This window comes from Buteo buteo, chromosome 4, assembly GCF_964188355.1.
Source record: "Buteo buteo chromosome 4, bButBut1.hap1.1, whole genome shotgun sequence".
Taxonomy (NCBI): domain Eukaryota; kingdom Metazoa; phylum Chordata; class Aves; order Accipitriformes; family Accipitridae; genus Buteo; species Buteo buteo.
In genome coordinates, this window is record NC_134174.1 from 51,412,119 (window position 1) to 51,422,761 (window position 10,643).

A 10,643-nucleotide genomic window follows, 5' to 3' on the forward strand; every position below is an offset into this window, starting at 1 on the left:
GTAGAGAAGGGATTTTTTTGTTGATGTTTAAGACTGTAATGAGAGAGAAAAAAAGAAGTACAGTCAAACTGATAATCGGAGGAAAAAGTCCAGGTTGATCTATACAAGTTCACTGTAGATTAGAGGTCTTTTCCGGGGTGCTTCAGGCCACATCTAGCAAGCAAGAGACAGACAAGTCCTACCAAGAATAGGTCAGGAACTCAATAGTTGCAAAAATCTGTACACAGAGATATCAGAGCTTCCCTTTCTCTTTGACAGAGGAAAGGCCTCAGCTTTCATGCTTTTCTGGCAAGTAGAGGGAACATGGCCAACTTTCTTCGCATTCACTGGCCAAGTGCTGAGACAGTCTCTGCCTCAATTCAAACTTTAAAACCTTTATTGGGATGCATATGGTTGCTAACAAAACGGAGCTTTACTGTAAGCAAGATGGGTAAGGTGGGAAAAACAGGAGACGGAGGCTATTGGGGTTTTTTAAAATTATCCATTGATTTCATTGAGTTAAACACACCTGAAATGTTTGGGAGAGTTTTGGTAAGTGTAAATTCAAGCAAGAACAGCAAGTGAAGGGGTTTGGGGTTTTTTTTGTTTGGGGCTTTTTGCTCTTCTCAATAGCGTCCTCAGAGCTCAAGGGAACAGAGAAAAGCTGATAAAAGACTGAGAATGGCATTACATAGCAAAAGAAAATAATCAGAGCGCCATGTCAAGTCAGAGGAAAGCACATGAGTTTAGAGTAGAGTGACTCATGTACAGATTAGATACTTAACTGGCCATCATAGCTTCAATGCTGTTATGCAAAACAATTTTCCCTTGCTTTGAATTTGTGCACACACCTTCCTCAAATATTTTTACAGCTCTCCCACTAACTTGTAAGTCAAGTCCATGCAGCTTTCTATAAAGCACACAGTTGAGATGAAGCTCAGGGGTGCATAGAAGCTGTTACACAGGATGATACTGTGCCATTATAACTGTGGTACATTATCTTTTGTCCTCAAATTTTAGCCTCAATAACAGCTTTATGTACCTAGACAACAGGACAACTGACTGTTAAGGACAAACAGTTTCATTATCAACTTGCATAATAGAATAGAGTATATGGAACAAAATGAGGGGATGACACAAACATGGAGGTAAGCTTTTGGCAAAGTAGAACAACATTTGCAAATTTTAAGAGAACCCGCAAACTTGCCTCTTCTGGAGGGGTGGATGTGAAGACCTCCTGACAGCCCTTTGCTGACTATGCATCTCTACCATTCCTATGTCTATCAGATAACAAAACTCCAAACAGATGTTATGATCTGAATCTTGAAAGAGAATACAGGCAGACATAGTAGTCTAATACTATACAGACGTTTGAAAGATGTTACTGCATATTTTAACACTGACCTGTTTTATAGCCTGCTGTCTAGGGAACTGTTTATTTCTACAAACCACTACTGAACCTGGCTTGCAAATGTAGAATTGCAGTTCAAATAGTATGGAGAATTAATTTCCAAACAGACTTCACAGTATTGCTAATTCTTATAGTATTGTACTCAGAAAATGCACTGTTTTTCTAGAAGCCCCTAGTCATACCATTATATAATTACTCAGAATCTCAGCTTTAAAAACAGACCATTTAGTTATAAAAACAAGAGGAATATGGGAACAATAAAGGCTTAAGAATTTTAAGACAAAAAAGAAGGTTCCACATTTATTACTTTTAAGCCAAATTAATCGTAGAAAGGGAAGGATAATGAGGATTTGGAGCTTGATGCACTGAACAGTTGGTGCTGACAACACAGTTTTCATAATAAAATCAGTTTGTTGGCATGCCCCCAGAATGGATTTGATTTGAGTGACTAGAAAAACCTGTGAAAATAGATTTCAATTGTAGATATTATCCATTTATTAATATCACAAATTACCCATTCTTTTTTCTGATTCTACCAAAGATATCTAAAATTTAAGTATTTCCTTACTTTGGAAAAGTAGGAAGGACCATTTACACTCCAAAATGTTGCTGATTTCCAAGAAATTCCTATTCCTTTATACAAATGAAACTACAAAAATTTAATGAAGAGTTCCTATTTTCCCTCATTTCAAGTCATTATATCTCCTATTACACAGAAATAAGAAGATTTAAGACAGAGTTCCAGAATTTGCTGCACAAACGTAATCACAAGCAAAATATTCTTGCAAAAAATGTTCATAATTGAGTGACACAGAAATTCAGTTAAAAATAGAACATTTGCCATAGCTCAGAATTTGTTGGAACAAGAAAATTTCAGCTGACCGCTAAAAAAAATAAAATCCATTTAATAATTTAAGAGACTTGTAAACCCCTCTTACTTATGGCCCTAAACTAATGTTTTAAAAGAATATTATTTCTTTATAGCAAATCCAATATGTTTCCATAACATAAACAAATTTAATCTGTGCAACTAGATTGGTAGTTGACAATATCTGGTTAATACAAACAAGAAAGAACAGTATTAACATTATACTCTTTCTCTACAGAAAAATTGGCCACTAAAGCTAGATTTTTAATGACCACAACATTCTGATACCAAGGTACTATGTATATACTTAATTTTATTTCAGGAAAGCTAGATGAGAATGGAAACAATTGAATAGTGCATTTTGGGATTCAACTGTATTCCCAAACAAGTGTAAACTCTAGATCTTCATCTACAAATGTTTTCTGGTTAAGTACCAAGAAGGCTAGTTTGGCTTAGCTAAAAAAAAAAAAAAAAACCAACCCAACAACAAAAAACTTCTTCAATTTCCTGCATCTAAAAAAAACAAAAACAAAACCAAAAAAAACCCAAAACACCACATTTCTGTTTCATACTGCAAGTTAGTTCAACCATATAGTAGAAGCTTGTAATACAGTCTCTGAAATCTGTTTTAATAGGGGACCAAAAGGCAACTGGATAGCAAAAACTGTATTTTTTACACACATCATATTTCTGCCAACATGGAATAAGTAACGCAATAAAAACAACAGCATCCAACGTTACATGGATTTGGCCTAAGCTAATATAATTTTCAACAGGGGTAAGAAGAAACTATCCAGAAATACCCTGACAGATATACAACAGATCCAAGGTTTACTGTTCCTTAAAAGAAAAGAATTATATAAAGTCAACATCATGACTTTTCCGAAGTTAGGAAACCTCTCAACCTTTCAAATATGAGGTAATGCTATACACGCAGCTGGCATTTTTAAATCTCTGCTTAATTAGCTGCACGGTAACATCTTTATGTTAACTATTCCATAATTTTATCTTAGAGGCATATTACATAAAATATATACCCAAAATGTAGGAAAGGTATATAGGTTTCTATGACATGGTATACTCAGAAGAGCCTGTATTTTCGAAGATATAGAAGGCAAAGAACTGCTTTTAGACATGAGTCAGAAATACAGACAGAGCAGTTTTAATGCTTAAGAAAAAACTGTGCACTTTTCTCAGCAAATTACAGTAATTCTCCTTTTTCAGAAACACTACAGACTTCATATAACACTGGGAGGAATGTGTGACTGAGTTCTTCTGCTAGATACTGGCTCACCAAGAGGTCTTGGGAGAAAGGGAACAGTGTTGTTAGGCAATACACTTCTAGATGAGTAGACTCTGATGTGTGTAAACACACTGTCAACCTTTTATTTGATTTGACTCTTTCAGCTGATAGCTTTTGCAGGTGTCCAGTCTGCAGCAATACAAGGGTATTCTCACCGAGACAAGTATCTCCGATAGGAACACACCCTGAAAATAGAGATACTCCTTACTTCCATGCACATAAAGTCGCACCGCAGGGAACTGAAAGTACACAACCATTGAATTTTCTCTTGTGGAAAGCAATCTGTAACTCCACATACCACAATATCAGGTAACAACTGGCAATATGCTAATACCATACTGCGGTTACGTCAAACCAAAAGTACTAAAGACATAGAAGAATGTAATGGTACCACCCTCCCCAAGTATCAACCACTCCCTCTTGCAACCTAACTCTGGGTAACAGGACACAAGACTCAACACTATGGAGAAGGAAGGGAAACTGGAACACATCTAGAGCAAGAGCAAAATTCGAAACTGAATTAATTACTACCAGTGGGCAGGGAGCATAGAGCAGCAATTACCACTTTCCAACAGTGCCCTCTAACAGCCCTATCTTACAAGAAGAAAAGATCTTTTTGAAAACAAGCAAAACAAAACCAAACACACAGAACTGAACCATTAAGTGTACTTATTACATATTGCTAGACATATCAAGACTATTCAAAGGAACAGTATATTTCATTTGGATGGTATAACTTGTTGAAATTGTTATACAGTGACAGGTGATGAAATAAGTGATAGCTACTTTCTGAATTTGTCCTATGAAAGTAAAATAAATAAAAAGCCCCATAGTTGGACTTACAGATTTAAATTACCCAGGCTAATGATATTAGAATTGCCTCTAAATAGGATTGCCATGGAGATTTTAGTTAATGACACATATGAAACCATCCATTTTTATAAAAAGTTTCCCCATATTTCATTTCTATGTCTACTGAGTGAACGCCACTGAAGTGGAATTTCTTCTTTATACTTTGCTGAATTAAACCACAGAATAAGAGCAGATGTATATTCAAATCAATAACAGCAACATTTTGAGTGGTTATTAAGATTAAAGTATTTCCAACATAAGCAGCTGTCCAACTGCTTGATTTTATTGTCTCTATTTTTGTTGTCTCTTCCATAAATTCACTATAAAGAAAAGCAAAAACAAACAAAAAAGGTGCAATCACAACAAAGGTAATTATGCAAGATCCTCCCCTTTTTGTATGTCCACTTTGGGGGAAAAATACAAACAACAGACTATTCACAAAAGTAACAGCTGCACTGAAAAATTTCAAGGGCTCTAGAGGAGCCACATTAAGAAATATTTTTCATCTAAAAAATGCTGAAGTACCACAATAATGCAGAAGTACCACAATACGAAAGACTTCAAGAAGCATAATCTATCTGGTACTCTTTGACATCTTTGCCACACAAGCTGTTACAGAAGAGCAGCCCACAGTGTAGCTGAAGAGCGAATATGAATTACAGAACCAAACAGGGAGGCAGCCTGTTTGTCAGCCCCTCCTGCAGCCAGAAATCTAGGGGGTTGCAGCCTTAGACAGATATTCCTCTACTTTTACTGCTTCCCATAAGCCTGTTGAACTAAAATGGGTGCAGAGTAAGCAGAAACTCAAAGCTTTCACAAGAAATACCTGCAATCAGATTATTTTCCCACAGTAGAAACAAGGAATATGCTCACAGAACATCTGATATATTTGAAAGTCATCAGAAGTGTGAATTTTTCCAGTAAAAGTTAGAAAAATACTAACCAATTCTTAGAAATCTCTGCCCACCAATGAAACAATCTGATTATAAATGCATTCTAACATACTTGTCTGAACTGAACAAAAACTAACTGGTTGAAAATACCTCTTTGACAAATGTCAGAGCATGAAAATTACCTAAAATAAAGACCAGAGGCAGAATACTGTCTTCAGAAGGCAATTCAGCCTGGATATTAAAACACTGGGTTTTCTTTTTCCTTTGCGATTTGGTACATAGCTGTAATCCAAAACAATCATAGCAACTCTAAAGGAATTAAAAAGGAGGCATTCACGTCAAGAAAGTTCCTCAAGAGGAATTCTACAGGTTGTTCTTTAATGTGAACTGTTGGTAGTGCACAAAGCAGTAGCTACTCTGCTACATGACCCGTTTTTAGCTTGCTAAATTCCAAAGGGAAACTAAGTTGGGTTTCCCCAATACTGCTGAAAGATATTTGCACTGCTACAGAAAGAAATTAACCTAATCCAAGCAACAGAGTTTTGTACTTGGAGTAAAGGAATGCATTATGAAAATGTTAGAAAGAAGATGCAGTGTAACAAAAACCTCAAATACCAGCGATCCCTGCAGCAGCATTCTTGCTGTATGCTGTAGCACAGACAGAGTAAAATACTGTGGGAGGAGAGGTCTCGCATCAGAGCATTGTCTGAAACAGCAGACAGCGAGGTCCTACTACACAAGGCAAGGTCAATGCAACTGAGAGTCATCTGTTTCAGAAAACACACTATTATTAGATGCAAGTTATGCAGCACTTGTGCATACTAATAGAATAAAACCATTACCCCAAAAATAAGTGTTTTCAAATGGTAGCTTCAACTTTGCACTCAATGTTTCCACTTTTTGCATCTCATTTAAAACATTCAGATGAGTAACATAAAGAAAATTGAAAATACCTGAGTATTTCATTTTTAATTACTTATGAAATGTTACAATTGAAAAATACAATAATGTATTTTTTTTAATGAGGTGGCTCCACTGAAAATGTCATAACAAAATATTGAATATTACTTGCTGATAGCAACATAGAATAAAATGTATCCCAGAGTTGCCAGCCTATTTAAACTATTACGATATGTCTCACACTACTGTGAGTAAAATATTACAGTAAATATACTGGCCTACAGAATACACTTCCTTGGACAAGACTCAAGCCTGCACTGTCTCCATACTTGAAAATTATGCTGGAGTGCCTAAGTTTCGGATCTAAAGAAGGCAGAAGGCAGCTCCCTGAGGCATGTCACATATTCCACAAGGTGTGTGTCCCTGCTACTTTAAATCATTCACTGAAAGAGCTGGTATTACCTGCAGCACCATCACTGATACTTGATAAGCTGGAGAAGTATAGCGGGCTCTGGAAGAAGCATAATTCTGGTGGAGAGTTGAGCTCATTCCTTCTAGCTCTTGTAGTTTACCAGGTTTTGGTAACTGATGGCACATCTAGCTTTTGTTGGAACATGTTGGATTATTTATGAATGACTGGGCAGTTAAGAAGAGAGTATTGTGGATGGCCTAGTTTAAAATCAGTGACATTAATTAAGTCTCGCATAGAGATGTCAGCCTGAGAGAGTGTATGAAACCACCAAGGACTAGACTTTGATCCCACAGTGACATATTTACAAATTAACTCCATTGTTTCAAGTAAGACCAAAATTCTGGGCCTCAAAAACAGAAAAGAAAGATTAGAGAGCTCCCAATATAAGAAATGCAAAGAAAAACTGTCACCACTTTATCCTCAGCTCTTAAACACAAGTGTCATTTCAGTAGATGGATGTTTTGCTACCCAAAAAAAAAAAAAAAAAAAAAAAAAAATCAAAGAGTGAAATATGACCAATACCTGGCAGAACCATGACTACGGAAACCCCACCCACAAGCAGATATACGTATAGGTTTGCCAAGACAAATAAAGCAGTATGCAGAGTAAGCTGGACTGCTCTCATATAATATGTACTCAGTCATGTAGGCCCTCAAGTACACGTGCAACAACTCTCTTCTAAATGAGATTAAGAAGGCTCAAGAAGGGACAGAATTAACCTAAGGAAAAACACAGATTTCAGGCTAGCATGCTAATAGCTTTCTAAAACAGAGCCATTGTGAAAAGTATTATTTAAAAATTAATCAGACTGCATAATAAAGGTATAGACAGCCATTAACCTGCTGTCTGCATAATCAAATGATAGCCATTACTCAAATGAAACCATCAATGGCTGCATTGTCAACAGGCGTGAGAGTAAGTCTGTCCACACTGGAGCTGCGTGATTCGTTCCAATGTTTCAGTTACTGGTATTTTTGAAAAGTATATATAAAACAAAAAACATGTGAATTATTGCTAATAACACTATCATTGTAATTCATAAAGTTTAGGGCTCATAATCATGACCCAGCATCCATTTTGCAGTAGACACTGTACAAACAGAAAACAAAACAACCACCCTTGTTCCAAAGCGTGGTCTTTAGTGTTTTAAAAGAAGAAAATGTTAAAGAAATATTTTTGTAAATATGCAGGTAAATTAAGCTGATCACTAAAAAAACCTTAATGTTTAATGAAGAATCTCGGTGCAAATCATGGACTTCTAACGAAATAATAGATAATTGTTTTTTGTCTCCTTTATAATTCAAGTCTTCCTTTAACTAATTCTTGTTTCAAATCCAAGAACTATTGCTAAATTACAGCTGCTCTTATTCAAGAAAGAAGAGCTGCTAACTTGAGCTAAATGTTTCCAACCATTGTAAGCATACCACAATCCTTCATGAACAGTTACAACTGTCACTTCTGAATGGGTGGCTTGCTTCTATACTGGATTTCAGTGTAGGTTCTAGTCACTGGATCTTAATATTAATATTTCTCTTAAATAGAACAGCCCTTTGATACAAGAAATACTTCTTCTATGGGTACTCACAAATAGCTCAAATTGTTTCACAACATTCTTTTGGATAACCTATATACAGAGAATTTCTTTTTCTCATTTTACAAATCTCCCAAACCTCGAATTATCTTATCATCTCTTTCATGAACTTGTTCTATGATTTACAGTAAATATAGTTTTCAGAAATTTTTTATTCTGCAGTAGGGCTTTCATGTTTCTTAAAGTTTTACTCTGTTATTTTGGGGTTTTTTTCCTTATTATATTGTTGGAACTCTGACTTGAACACTACACTTTTATTGGTTAAGATGCATCACATTAATGTGAACTGAGAGGACAGGAACTACACTGTCTGGTCTGCAGTCACAAAGTCTTAATAACAAACTTCTTGCCATGTGCGAAAATAGGAATGAACTCATTACAGTATACTAGATGAATACCTCAATATGGCAGAACATGAATAAATTCTGTTTAGATGACTAAAAAAGAAAGACTTTAGCAATCCTTTGCAAATTTATGTACAGACTGGACGTGTCCTTTTATGATTTGGGCATTTCTCTCTGAAGCATTTCCTAATACACAAAACGTTCTGTCTCCTTCTGGTTTTACCTCATTTGTTTCATCGATCCCAGATTCATTTAGGTGTTTTTCATTTTGTTTTTGTAACAATCACAAACATAGGTTGTTTGCCATTGACTTTTCACAGGATGACATACCACAGATCAAAGACGATTATCTTCAGTTGGAAACCATGACTTCTTAAACTACATAATGGTCACTGCTTCGCAGTAATTGCTAAACAGCTTTTTCATAATTGGAAGGTTCTTTTATCCCCTTTCAAATATACAAATACATAAAACGTAAAGGATTGAAATATTTAGCAAACTTGTGTCATACAAATACAACAGCAAGCCCAATTCTGTTCCTCACAGAAGTGTCCTACTACGGAACAGGAAACATTTGATGGTTCCCTTGAAGTACAGCTGATCTTTTAGGCATTTCTCTACCACTCCACCCAGCTGTTACACCTCCTTCATCAGAAGCCTAGTTCGCAGCCACCTGTATAGGCTCTTCTCTGTATCACCTGTGCTGGTGGCATCCGAAGAGCGTGCAGCAGAACCGATAAGCATTGCACCCAGCCACTCTGGTCCTGATCTCACAAACACTTCAGCGAAACTACTTCTGTAAGTGTTTGCAGACTTAGAGTCTCAACTCAACCGCCCTTCATGGAGCGGGCCAAAGGGAAGTCTGGAGCTGGAAGGAATGCATTTGCCCTTGTGCCTGGGCGCCAGGGCCCGCGGCACCCGCGAAGAGTGCTCAGAGCCCGCAAGAGGGGCTCACCGAGACCCGCCAAGTGGCGGGGGGAGAGAGACATCATCATCCCTGGCGCTGGCAACCAGAGGCTCCTTCCAACGCCAGATCTCCCACAAGCTACACCGCTCTTGTCGGATTACAATCAGCCAGGCTTTAACGTTAAAAAACAACCGTTCGTACAATCACAACGGGTAAAAAAAAAGAGAACGGGGAAGCGAGGGATGAATTTGTAACAATTTGTAGCACGTGGGATAAGAGCAGCCCACCCCAACTTGCTTTTGCGTTTAGGATTTTCATGGACCCTCCCGGAGGAAGAGGGGGAGCCCTGAAGCCGAAGATCAGTCGGGGAGGGCGGGGGCACCGGGGGGCACCGGGTCCTCCCGCCGGCGGCCCGGGACTGCGGAACATGGCCGAAAGCGGAGCCCCCGCCCGCCCCCGGGCACGGCCGCAGCGGGCAGCTCTCCCCGCCCCCCCCACCCCGCCGGGGCCGGAGCTGCCGGGGTCCTGCCCTGGGGAGCCCCCGGGGGAAGCGCCAGCCTCGTACGGGAGCCGGGGAAGGAGCCCGTGAAAGCGGGCGGGGGTGAGCAGGGGACGCACCTTTCAGCGTCCCCCCGGCATCTTCCTCCTCTTCCTCCTCGGGCCGGCCGGTGACTCTAGCAGCGGCGGGGCCTCAGCGGCGGAGCAGGTCTGCGGGACGGGGCCGCCCCCGCCTCGCCAGCGCTCCACGGCCGCCGCTGCCCGGGGCGGCGGAGCGAGCGAGGCGCCTACCCCGACGGGCCGGGGGCGGGGGCTGCGGGCGCGCACCGCCCCGCCCGGCCGAAGGAGGGAGGTGCCGCGGGACAGCGCCGCCGGCTGACTCAGCCGAGGGGCCGCCGGGGAGGGTTCCCCCGGGACCGCCCCTCCTCGGCGGCGGGGAGGGGGGATGCCCCCCGCCGGGCGGCTGCCCCCGGGCCGGCTCGCTAGGCACATCCCCCGCAGACGCAGACCGGCGGGACGCGGGCGAGCCCGCCGCGGGCAGCTCCTCCTCGTCCTGCCCGCCCGGCAGCCCCGCGCTCACCCAGGCAGCGCGGGAACCGAGGCGCACGCCGGCTGCGCAGCCCCT

The 10,643-nt window shown here is 40.2% G+C and overlaps 1 protein-coding gene across 3 annotated transcripts in view; it reads right to left on the reverse strand.

Moving 5' to 3' along the window:
• The window catches only part of PLCE1 (phospholipase C epsilon 1), a 166,236-nt gene extending 155,905 nt beyond the window's left edge, over positions 1–10,331 (reverse strand). For 2 of the 3 annotated variants that reach the window (XM_075026069.1, XM_075026068.1), the window contains exon 1: positions 10,139–10,330. The gene's annotated coding sequence lies outside the window, so the exon portion shown is untranslated. Of the gene's footprint in view, positions 1–10,138 lie in introns of all 3 variants that reach the window. The other variant, XM_075026066.1, reaches the window with a different exon arrangement.
• Between the last annotated feature and the right edge of the window lie 312 nt (positions 10,332–10,643).